A 12,221-nucleotide genomic window follows, 5' to 3' on the forward strand; every position below is an offset into this window, starting at 1 on the left:
CATCCCCAAGACCCCCCAGCTCCTCTTGAGCCCCCCAGATCCTTCACTGTCATCCCTGAGACCCCACAGCTCCTCTTGAGCCCCCCAGATTCTTCATAATCATCCCTGAGACCCCACAGCTCCTCCTGATCCCCCCCAGATCCTTCACTGTCATCCCTGAGACCCCACAGCTCCTCCTGATCCCCCCCAGATCCTTCACTGTCATCCCTGAGCCCCCCTCAGCTCTTCCTGATCCCCCCCAGATCCTCCTGAGCCCCACAGCTCCTCAGTAATCACCCCCAGCTCCTCCTGAGTCCCCCAAAACTTCTCCATCCCCATCTCTGATCCCCCCCTAGATCCTCCTGAGCCCCCCAAACTCTCCTCCATCCTCAGCCCTGAGCCCCTCCAGCTCCCCCCACTCTTCTCAGCCCCCCAAAAGCAGCAGCTCAGACCCCCCCTCTTTCCCCAGGGGTTCAGGGCGGCTTTAGGGGCTCCACGATCCCAAATCTCTTTTCCAGCCCTGGGAACCCCGGCATGGGGAGCCGTGGAATTCTCCCCCGGAGCACAGAACAAAAGAGGGCAGCGGCTCCTGCGGGGCCCCGCGGGCTCGGGGCAGGCGCTGCCCGGCCATGAGGGGATTGTTTTGCTCCAAAAAAAAAAAAAAAAAAAAAAAATGGGATTTTGAAGGAAAATGAGCGGCGGGAGTTTCCCCAGCACGGCCGGGACAGCAGGAGCGGCGCTGCCCCAGGGTGTTAAAGGTGGTCCCGACAGCGACCCCAGAAGGTGTTAAAGGTGGTGCCTGGGTGGTCAGAGCTTTTTTTGGAAGCTTTTTTGGGATTTCTGCCATCCCACGAGCGGGCACGGAGCCCTGGTGCCAGCTGGGAATGTTTGCATGGGGATAAAGCTGGAACGAGCAGGAACGTGGCTCTGGGGGTGACAGCACCCCTGAGCCCCCAAACCCGCAGGATCGGCTCTGAGGGACCCCCAAAAGTGATGCCAGCAGCTGTGGCCACTCCAACATCCCTGAAAGTTCGTTTGGGTTTGTTGTTTGTGGGTTGGGATCCTGGAGATGAGCACAGGGAGGGCTGGGACAGCAGCAGCTTCCAGAGATCAATCAGGGCATCCCAGAGATTCCCTCACACATCCCAGAGATTCCCTCCACACATCCCAGAGATTCCCTCCACACATCCCAGAGATTCCCTCCACACATCCCAGTGCATCCCAAAGATTTCCTCCACCTGTATCCCAAAGATTCCCTCCACCCATCCCAGAGATTCCTGTCACCTTTATCCCAGAGATTCCCTCCACTCATCCCACCTGCATCCCAAAGATTTCCTCCACCTGTGTGCCACAGATTGCTTTCATCTGAATCCCAAAAAATTCCCTTCACTTTCATCTGAATCCCAAAAATTCCCTTCACTTTCATCCTAAAGATTCCCTTCACCTGCACCCCACAGGTTCCCATCAACTGTACCCCAGATTTCCATCACCTGCATCCCAAAGGTTTCCATCACCTGCATCTCAAAAATTCCTGTCACCCGCACCCCAAAGATTCCCATCGACTTCATCCCAAAGATTCCCTCCACCTGTATCCCCGAGATTCCCTTCATCTGAATCCCAAAGATTCCCATCACCTCCATCCCAGAGATTCCCTTCCCCTGCACCCCAAAGATTCCCGTCACCTGTACCTCAAAAATTCCCATTATCACCTGTACCCCAAAGATTCCCATCATCTCCATCCCAAAGATTCCCTTCCTCTGCATCCCAGAGATTCCCTTCATCTGCACCCCAAAAATTCCTGTCACCTGTACCCCAAAGATCCCCATCATTGGTACCCCAAATATTCCCTCCTCCTGTACCCCAAAAATTCCCTTCCCCTGCACCCCAAAAATTCCCTCCACCTCCATCCCACAGGGATTCTCTCTCCCGCCCCCCATCCCCACCAGGAAAATCCCAATCCCTGTGCCCCAAACCCCAGCAGGGATGGATTCCCCACCCTTTTTTGGGGGTTCAGACCCCCCCAAACCTCACCTGGGGGATTCAAACCACCCCAAAGCCACCTTCACCCCACGGCTGCTCTGTCCTGAGAGCCCCGGTCCCAGCTGAGCACAAGGGACCCCAGAAAACCCCAAAATTAAAAATAATCCCAGCGCCGGAGCAGATTTACTGTACCCCTCTTTTCAGGGACCCCAGAAAAGACCAAAATTAAAAATAATCCTGCTGAAAATTTGGTTTCAACATGCTCCCCTTCCCAGGAGTGCCAGCAAACCCCAAAATTAAAAATAACCCCAGTGCCAGAGCAGCTTTAACATGCTCCCCTTCCCAGGGACCCCAGAAAACCCCAAAATCAAAGATAACGCCACTGAAAAAGCAGTTTTCATATGCTCCTTTGCCCAGGAACCCCAGAAAACCCCAAAATTAAAAATAATCTTGCTGAAAAATTGCTTTCAATGTGCTCCCGTTTGGGGGGACCACAGAAACCCCCAAAATGAAAAATAAGCCTGCTGAAAAATTGGTTTTAAAATGCTCCTCTGCCCAGGAGTGCCAGCAACCCCCAAAATTAGAAATCATCCCACTGAAAAAGCAGTTTTAACATGCTTCCCTTCTTCTGGACACCCCAGAAACCCCCAAAATTAAAAATAACACTGCTGAAAATTTGGTTTTAAAATGCTCCCCTTCCCAGGGACGCCAGCAAACCCCAAAATTAAAAATAACCCCAGTGCCAGAGCAACTTTAACATGCTCCCCTTCCCAGGAACCCCAGAAAACCCCAAAATTAAAAATAATCCTTCTAAAAATTGGTTTTACAATGCTCCCCTTACCAGCAAACCCCAAAATTAAAAATAACCCCAGTGCCAGGGCAGCTTTAATATGCTCCCCTTCCCAGGAACCCCAGAAAACCCCAAAATTAAAAATAATCTTGCTGAAAAATTGCTTTCAAAGTGTTCCCGTTTTGGGGGACCACAGAAACCCCCAAAAATTAAAAATAATCCTTCTGAAAAATTGGTTTTAAAATGCTCCCCTTACCAGCAAACCCCAAAATTAAAAATAACCCCATTGCCAGGGCAGCTTTACAGTGCTCCCTTCCCAGGGACACAAACCCTTTCCCTGCAGCCCATAAATGAAATTTAAGCCCCTGGAGCACATAACAACTTTACGAGCTGCTCCACGTCCCCCACCCCAGCCTGGCAGGGCACAGATTCCCCCCCTGGCCCGGAGGAATAATGATAATAATGGACATTTCGGCAGGGAGACAAAAAGTCCAGAAATTCTCCCCTCAGGACATCTCCAAGCCTGGGATAAACTTCGCTGTCAGACAGATTTAGGCAGAGGGGAGGGTGGAGGTAAAAAAAAAAAGCAACGGGGGAGCTGAGATTTTTCCAAGGGAGAAAAAAGAGATTTAAAATAAAAAAAAAAAAAAATTTAAAAAAAAAAAAAGGTGTTTTTTAAAAAATTTGGATTAAAAAATGGGATTTAAAAAATTGGGATAAAAAAAAAAACGGGATTTAAAAAAAATCGGGATTTAAAACAAAAAAATCGGGATTAAAAAAATTTGAATTAAAAAAATGGGATTAAAAAACACGGGATTTAAAAAAAAATAAAAATTGGGATTTTTGGTGGCGGTTTTTGGTGGCACGGGAGGGGCATAAATCGGTGTGAAAGGAGAGGATGATGAGGGTGAAAATGTGTCAGGAAAACCTGTCCTGAGCCTGGCGCGGTTGTTAAAGGCTCAAAGGCCGGCTGCTATTTTTAACAGCACAAAAGCATCCGAAAATCGCCTGGTTTTGAAAAGAAAAGAGAAAAAAAAAAAAGATTAAAAAAAGAGACTGAAAAAGTAGTGTATCGGTGTCACCGGAATGGATCCTCCGAATGAAACTGAACCGAGAGAGGAAATTGCAGGAATTACAAACAGGAGTTATCGGCTCCATAGGGGAGGGAGGGACCTTATCGGGAAAAAAAAATCCCATTAACCGAGTTAATTCTCCTTTTTTCACACCCCGAATCCATCACCGCCGCTTTTCTTGGGGAGTTTTCCGAGCCCGAGGTGCTCAGGAGCCTCCAGCACATCTTCCCTGGAAATCGCTCATCGGAGGTGGAAAGCGCGGAAAATTTCTGGTTTTTCGCCTTTTTCGCCCCAAATCCTCCCCTTCAGGACCACGCAGCTCCCGCGTTTCCCTTCCCCGCTCAACTTTGCCGGGTTGAAATCGCCGAGATTAAATTTTTCCGCTCTCGAGGGGTGAAAAAACTCCAAATTTCCCCAAATTTCCCCCGACCCTGCAGGACCATCCCCGCTGTGGGGTCTCCCCCGGCCCGGGGATGTCGCTGTGGTGGTGACAAGGTTTGTGTCCCCTCAAAGCCACAGAGATCAGCGCTGTCCCCGCTCCCGAAGCCTCTATCGCGACAGTGTCGCGGTGTCGGAGCCTCTCGCCACCCGCGGGTGACACCGGCCGGGTTCTCCCGTGTCGCCTGTCCCCGGGTGGGTGCACCCAAAGCGTCGCGTGTCCCGTGGCGACAGCGATGGAGGACGGGACAAGAGGTGGCGACAACGGGGACCCCAACGCGCTGCGGGCGGGCACGGCCGCGTCCCCCCAAAGGCTACCAACCAACCCCAGGACACACGCGGCTCTGTCCGTCCGTCCGTCCGTCCGTCCTGCGCACCGTGGGGACACCGGCTCGGTCCCCCCTGTCCCCGTGTCCCCAAATCGACGAGCGGGGACCGCCCTCTGTGTCCGCACAGACCCCGGAGCGGGGATTAACCCCTCACCTGCCGGGTTTAACCCTTCTCCTGCCGGGTTTAACTAACCCCTCTCCTGCCGGAATTAACCCCTCTCCTGCCCGAATTAACTCCTCCTCTCCTGAAGGGTTTAACCCCTCTCCTGCCGGGATTAACCCCTCTTCTGCCCGGATTAACTCCTCCTCTTTTGCCGGGATTAATTAACCCCTCTCCTGCCGGGCTCCCCGGAGCTGCGTGGGGCGCTCGCAGCGGAGTTCACATCCCCGAACTTCGCGGGGCTGAGCGGGGCCGGCCCCGGGCCCCTTTCCCCCTTTTCCCTTCTCCTCCTCAAGCCCAGGGCTTTTGAGGGGGTTCTCCCGCTCCGTTCCCTCAGCCGCGACTCCTGAGAGTGCTCCCCGACCCCCGAGGGTGCTCGGCACCCCGGGGCTCCATCGGTGCCCCCCGGGCTGTATCGGTGCCCCCCGGGCTGTGCCGCTTCCCCTCGAGGCTCTGCCGGTGCCCCCGAGCTCTATCGGTACCTCTGGGGCTCTATCGGTGCCCCCGGGCTGTGCTGGTGCCCCCCGGCCTGTGCCGGTTCCTCCCGGGTTGTCTCGGTGCCCCCGGGGCTGTATCGGTGCCCCTCGGGCTGTGCCAGCTCCCCCCCGGCCGCACTCACAGCTCCGCTGCGCTGAGCCCCGGTGCCGCCTCCGCCGGTGCTGCCGGTGCCGGTCCCGCCCCGGTGCCGGTCTCACCCCGGTGCCGGTGCCGGTCTCACCCCGGTGCCGGTTCTGCCAGTCCCGGTGCCGGTCCCGGTGCCAGTTCTGCCGCCGCCGCCACCGCCACCGCCTCAGGTCCGCTCCATGTCCCCAGCGCCTCCTCTGGGAGCTGCCCCGGCGCCGGGCGGAGAGAGGGAGCGAGGAGGAGGAGGAGGAGGAGGAGGAGGAGGAGGAGGAGGAGGAGGAGGAGGAGGAGGAGGGCCCCGCTCCAGCCAGCCAGCAGCCGCCTCCGGGGCGGCCCCGCGCCCGACCCCTCCCCTCAGAGCCCCCGGCCCACGTGTGACAGCGCCGGGGCTCCCACGCCGTGCCCGGAGCTCCGCGCAGAGCCCCGACCCCCCCCCAAAGGCTGGGAGGCACTCGGAGGGGTCTGGGGGGACACCCCAAAACTCCCCCCAGCACCCCGGGGTGGGCAGGCACCGAGCGGAGCCCCCTCGCTCCCAGCCGTGCCTGGATTTTCGAGAGACCACCCCACATTCCCAGGGCCCCCAAAATCACAACGCGCCAGGGGCAGACCCCAAAATCCGCCTTAAAACTTGGGGATCGCCCCGAGTTTTGCTCCTTTGCTCCAAAATCCGCCTTAAAACTTGGGGATCGCCCCGAGTTTTGCTCCTTTGCCCCAAAATCCGCCTTAAAACTTGGGGATCGCCCCGAGTTTTGCTCCTTTGCCCCAAAATCCGCCTTAAAACTTGGGGATCGCCCCGAGTTTTGCTCCTTTGCCCCAAAATCCGCCTTAAAACTTGGGGATCGCCCCGAGTTTTGCTCCTTTGCCCCAAAATCCGCCTTCCAACTTGGGGGTCACCCCGAGTTTTACTCCTTGTTCATGCCCCACTTCTCTTTTTCCCCTGGAAATTCCTGACGTCCAATTCCATTCCAGCACCCCAGAAATTCCTGAGGAGAATTCCGGAGCCGCTCCCTGACCGAACCGCGGAGGGCAAAGGCGGGAACAGAGAACAGAACAGGAGAGCTCACCTGGGCAGGCCAGGTGGGGCACAGGGGGGGATCCGTGCCCCTGGCAGCCCTGGCACCGCTGTGCCCTGGATGCCAGCCCGGCCCCATTGTGAGGCTCAGCCCGAGTGGAACGGTCCCATTGTGGGAGCACTTCGGGAATTCTTCCCGCTCCCATCCTTGCCAGCTTGGCTGGTGGCCAGCGTGGAAACTTCCTGATGCCCCAAATCAATCATCCCCCGGCCCCACAAACGCCCCAAAGGTGAGGCCCTCTGAGCTCACCTCCCTCGGGGCCTCTCGGAGCTCCCAAACTCCCAGGTTTGGGATTTTCAAAGGGTTTTGCTGATTACAACCTGCTAAAACATCCTCAGGCTCCTCCAGATACCAAAAGGTTTTTCCCTTTTCCAATCCCAAAAGATTTCCTCTTTTCCTATCCCAAAGGGTTTACCCCTTTCCAATCCCTAAAGGATTTCCCATTTTCCAACCCCAAAAGTGTTTCCCTTTTTCTAATCCCAAAAGGATTTCTCCTTTTCCAATCCTTAAAATATTTCCCCTTTTCCAATCCCTAAAGATTTCCCCTTTTCCAGTCCCAAAGGATTTCCTCTTTTCCATTTCCTAAAGTGTTTCCCCTTTTCCAATCCCAAAATAATTTTCCCTTTTCCAATCCCTAAAAGTCTCCCCTCTTCCAATCCCTAAAGGATTTCCCCTTTTCCAATCCTTAAAGGGTTTCCCATTTTCCAACCCCAAAATAGTTTCCCCTTTTCCACTCCCTAAAGAGTTTCCCTTTTTCTAACCCCAAAAGGTTTTCCCATTTTCCAATCCCAAAGGGTTTCCCCTTTTCCAGTTCCAAAAGGGGATTTGAATTATTTCATAATGAAATCATAATTTCAGGGAAACCCATGGAATCATTAAAAGGATTAAGTGCTGCTAAACCCTTTTTTCTTTTCTTTTTGCACCCACCCCTTTTGTGTGCCGTGGCAAGGCTGGCACGGAGCAAGGGGAACAACTGGCAGCCCCCCAGCTGGACAGACGGACACGATTCCCACACATTTTGGGATGGAAAACCAGGAGCTCGCTTGGATCCACGAGGATTTTCATACCTGGGGACCCCTCAGGATCTCCCCACACCCCAAATCCAGCGCCCCACACTCCTCACCCTGCAGCAGCTGCAGGAATTCCATCTCCCACCTTCCCCATGGAATCCAATCCAGGGACAGGGACAGAGACAGGGGACAGGGACAGGGGCAGGGGACAGGGACAGGGATAGGGGACAGGGGACAGGGACAAGGGACAGGGCAGGGACAGGGACAGGGGACAGGAACAGGGACAGGGACAGGGGACAGGGACAGGAACAGGGACAGGGGACAGGGACAGGAACAGGGGACAGGGGAGAGGGACAGGGGACAGGGATAGGGGACAGGGGACAGGGACAGGGACAGGAACAGGGGACAGGGGACAGGGACAGGGACAGGGACAGGGACAGGGACAGGGACAGGGACAGGGACAGGGATAGGGCAGGGACAGGGACAGGGACAGAGCAGGGACAGGGCATGGACAGGGACAGGGACAGAGCAGGGACAGAGCAGGGACAGGGCATGGACAGGGACAGGGACAGGGCATGGACAGGGACAGGGACAGGGACAGAGCAGGGACAGGGACAGGGACAGGGACAGAGGGACAGGGGACAGGGCTGCCTCGGGCACTGTTGACAAGGAGCCTTTTTTTTTTTCCCCCGCCGTGAAACCTTTAAAATGTTGTGTCAACACGGAAGGGCTGTTTATGTTTCAGCAGCCGGGAAAGTTCCCATTGACTCCCGGCTCCTTCCTCCCCCACACCGTTATTTTCTGTTATTTTCTTCCCTGGGAATTTTTTTTTTTTTTTTTTTTTTTTCTCTCAAGGGCAGGGGAGAAGAGGAAGCAATGGAGCTGCTGCTGGGATTTGGGGGTTGCTGAGCTGGGCTGGGGGTTCTGGAGGGGTTTGGGTGCCCACATCCCACTCCCAGAGCAGTGACCTGGGATCAGTTCCCATCCTCACCCCGAGGATTTCACAGGAAATGGGGGAAGTGGCTGCACCCACAGCCCCCAGACCCTAAAGGGGCTTAGTCGGACATTCCCATTAAACCCTATGGGACATTCCCATTAAACCCTGTGGGATATTCCCATTAAACCCCAGTGGGACATTCCCATTAAACCCTTTGGGACATTCCTGTTAAACCCTGTGGGATATTCCCATTAAACCCCAGTGGGACATTCCCATTAAACCCTTTGGGACATTCCTGTTAAACCCTGTGGGATATTCCCATTAAACCCCAGTGGGACATTCTCATATTCCAATTAAACCCCATGGGACATTCCCATTAAACCTCGTGGGATATTCCCATTAAACCCCAGTGGGATATTCTCATATTCCCATTAAACCCTGTGGAACATTCCCATTAAACCCTGTGGGATATTCCCATATTCCCATTAAACCCCAGTGGGACATTCCCACATTCCCATTAAACCCCATGGGACATTCCCATTAAACCCCGTGGAACATTCCCGTTAAACCCTGTGGGATATTCCCATTAAACCCTATGGGACATTCCCATTAAACCTCGTAGGACATTCCCACATTCCCATTAAACCCCAGTGGGACATTCCCATTAAACCTCGTAGGACATTCCCATATTCCCATGAAACCCCATGGGACATTTTCACATTCCCATTAAACCCCATGGGACATTCCCACATTCCCTTTAAACCCCATGGGACATTCCCATTAAGCCCCATGGGACATTCCCACATTCCCATTAAGCCCTGTGGGACATTCCCATTAAACCTCGTAGGACATTCCCACATTCGCATTAAACCTCGTAGGAGATTCCCACATTCCCATTAAGCCCCAGTGGGACATTCCCATTAAACCTTGTAGGACATTCCCACATTCCCATTAAACCTTGTAGGACATTCCCACATTCCCATTAAACCCCATGGGACATTCCCATATTCCCATTAAACCCCATGGGACATTCCCATTAAACCTTGTAGGACATTCCCATATTCCCATTAAACCTCGTAGGACATTCCCACATTCCCATTAAATCCCGTAGGACATTCCCACATTCCCATTAAGCCCTGTGGGACATTCCCATTAAACCCCACGGGACATTCCTACATTCCCATTAAACCCCATGGGACATTCCCATATTCCCATTAAACCCCACGGGACATTCCCACATTCCCATTAAGCCCTGTGGGACATTCCCACATTCCCAATCCCACCTGGACAGGTCCCCCCCAGCCCCTCTGAGCCCCCTCCCCGTCTGGGGGCACAGCTGGTCCCGGTGCCACCCCTGGCACGGGCAGCCCCGAGCGTCCCCAAAGCCACCCCCCCTCAGTGTCACCCCCTGACCCCGAGAGGCCCCGAGAGGGAGGGGGGTTTATGGGAGACCCCTCGACCCCAGAGGTCCCCAAAGCCACTCCAGGGCAGGGAGGGGACAGGAGGAGCGGTGCCCAGACTGGACGGGGACACAACTCCCAGAGGGACGGAGCCCAGAAAGAGGAGCGGGAGCTTTGTTGGGGTGGCCCTGGCAGCAGCCGGCCCGGCCCGCTCAGATCTTCACTCTCCGTTCCTTCCTCGCCCACCCGGTGGCCCCGGGGCTGGTGGCCGTCCCCCAATGCCACCAGCACTGCTGGCACTGCCCATGGCATCCCTCGTGGGCCTGCTGGGCACTCCTGGGACCAGATGGGCATCGCCAGGACCAGCTGGGCATCTTCAACACCCACTGGGCATTGCCAGGATGTGCTGGGCATCCTCAACACCTACTGGGCATCCTCAGGACCTGCTGGGCATCACTGGGACCTATTGGACACTCCCAGGACCTCCTGGGCACTCCTGGGACCTGCTGGGCATCCTCAACACCCACTGGGCATTGCCAGGACCAGCTAGACACTCCAGAACATGCTGGGCATCCTCAGGACCTGCTGAACACTCCCAGGACCTCCTGGCCATCCTCAGGACCTTCTTGGCATCCTCAACACCCACTGGGCATCCTCAGGACCTGCTGGGCATCTCCAGAGCCTGCTGGACATCCCCTGGATCAGCTGGGCATCCCCAGGACCAACTGGGCATCCTTCAACATCCACTGGGCATCACCAGAACCTGCTGGACAGCAAAGCCGGGACAGCAAACCCGGCCTGTGGGAATCCCGGGTTGATGCAGTGAAAGCGCTGCCACTGCCCACGAGCTCACTGCCACCCACTCCTAAGTGCCAGCAGCTGGCCTGGTGGCACTGGCCACCTTCCAGCACCCCAATCCCACCTTTGAGCACCCCAAATCCATCTTCCATCACCCTGATTCCATCCTCCAGCACCTCAATCCTGCCTTCCACCACCCCAAATCAGCCTTCCAGCACCCCAATTCCACCTTCCAATACCCCAAATCCATCTCCTGGTACCCCAAATCCATCTTCTAGCACCCCAATTCCACCTTCCAGAACCCTAAATCAGGTCGGACTCCAGGCTCATGCATGCCCTGGAGGTCCCCACAGTGTGTCCCCTCCATGTGACACCGCTTGTGCCAACCCTCCTGGGCACATCCAGCTGCAATCAGGGATCCCCTGGCTGAGGGGGGCTCAATCCCCGAGCCGGGCGGTTCGGATTGTCCCTGTCCCGGTCCCTGTCCCTGCTCTGTCCCTGTCCCGGTCCCTGTCCCTGTCCCTGTCCCTGCCCCTGTCCCTGTCCCTGCCCCTGTCCCGGTCCCTGTCCCGGTCCCTGTCCCTGTCCCTGCCCCTGTCCCGGTCCCTGTCCCGGTCCCTGTCCCTGTCCCGGTCCCTGTCCCGGTCCCTGTCCCTGTCCCTGTCCCTGTCCCTGTCCCGGTCCCTGTCCCGGTCCCTGTCCCCAGCCACACACCGCGGCAATGCCACCGCAGGGAGGGTGACACAGCCAGCCTGGCACTGTCCCAGCCGTGCCCAGACCGCGGGGCAGGGGCGGCAGCGGGGCACGGAGGGGGTGACGCTGAGCTGGGAGGGACAGAGGGACAGCGGGAGGGACAGAGGGACAGCAGGAGGGACACGGGGACAGCGGGAGGGACAGAGGGACAGCGGGAGGGACAGAGGGACAGCAGGAGGGACACAGGGACGGCGGGAGGGACAGAGGGACACAGGGACAGCAGGAGGGACACGGGGACAGCGGGAGGGACAGAGGGACAGCGGGAGGGACACAGGGACAGAGGGACAGCGGGAGGGACAGAGGGACAGCGGGAGGGACAGAGGGACAGCGGGAGGGACACGGGGACGGCCGGACCACACAGCGGGCCCGGGGGCAGCGGGGCCGAGCTGAGCCCCGACCTCCCCCGGGGCCCGAGCCCGGCGCTGCCGCTTCAAAGGCGACACCGAGGCCGTCCCAGGGCTGTCACCCCCGGGCAGCCCCGCTCCGCCGGGGACCCGGTGCCACCCAGCCCCAGAGAGGGGCTTTTCTTGTCCCCCCGCCTTTGTTTTCTATTTGGTGCTTTTGTTCCCCCCTCTTTGGGGCTTTGTTCCAGCTCGTCCTTTGTTCCGACGCCTTTGGTTTCTCTTCCCTTTGATGCTTTGTCACTCCCTTCATCTTGGTGCTTTTCTTTCCCCGGTTTTTTTTTTTTTAGGTTTTTTGGTTTGTGTTGTTGGTCCTTTTTTTCTTTTCTTTTTTTTTTTTTTTTTTTTTTTTTTTTCTCTTTTTTTTTAAGCCGGCTCTTTGGTTTTTTTGGGGGGATTTTATTGGGATTTTTTGTTGTTTTTTTCCTCCTGGCCGCTCCGCTCTTGGCATTTTTCTCCTTTTCTGCTGCCTCGTC

General features: G+C 56.1%; 1 protein-coding gene across 1 annotated transcript in view; it reads right to left on the reverse strand.

Annotated features, from left to right (window-relative positions):
- The window catches only part of SOX13 (SRY-box transcription factor 13), a 31,168-nt gene extending 25,747 nt beyond the window's left edge, over positions 1 to 5,421 (reverse strand). Inside the window, exon 1 of the mRNA XM_063177780.1 lies at positions 5,369 to 5,421. The gene's annotated coding sequence lies outside the window, so the exon portion shown is untranslated. The remainder of the gene's footprint in view (positions 1 to 5,368) is intronic.
- Positions 5,422 to 12,221: the final 6,800 nt, after the last annotated feature.

This window comes from Melospiza melodia, chromosome 28 (assembly GCF_035770615.1).
Source record: "Melospiza melodia melodia isolate bMelMel2 chromosome 28, bMelMel2.pri, whole genome shotgun sequence".
NCBI classification, from domain to species: domain Eukaryota; kingdom Metazoa; phylum Chordata; class Aves; order Passeriformes; family Passerellidae; genus Melospiza; species Melospiza melodia.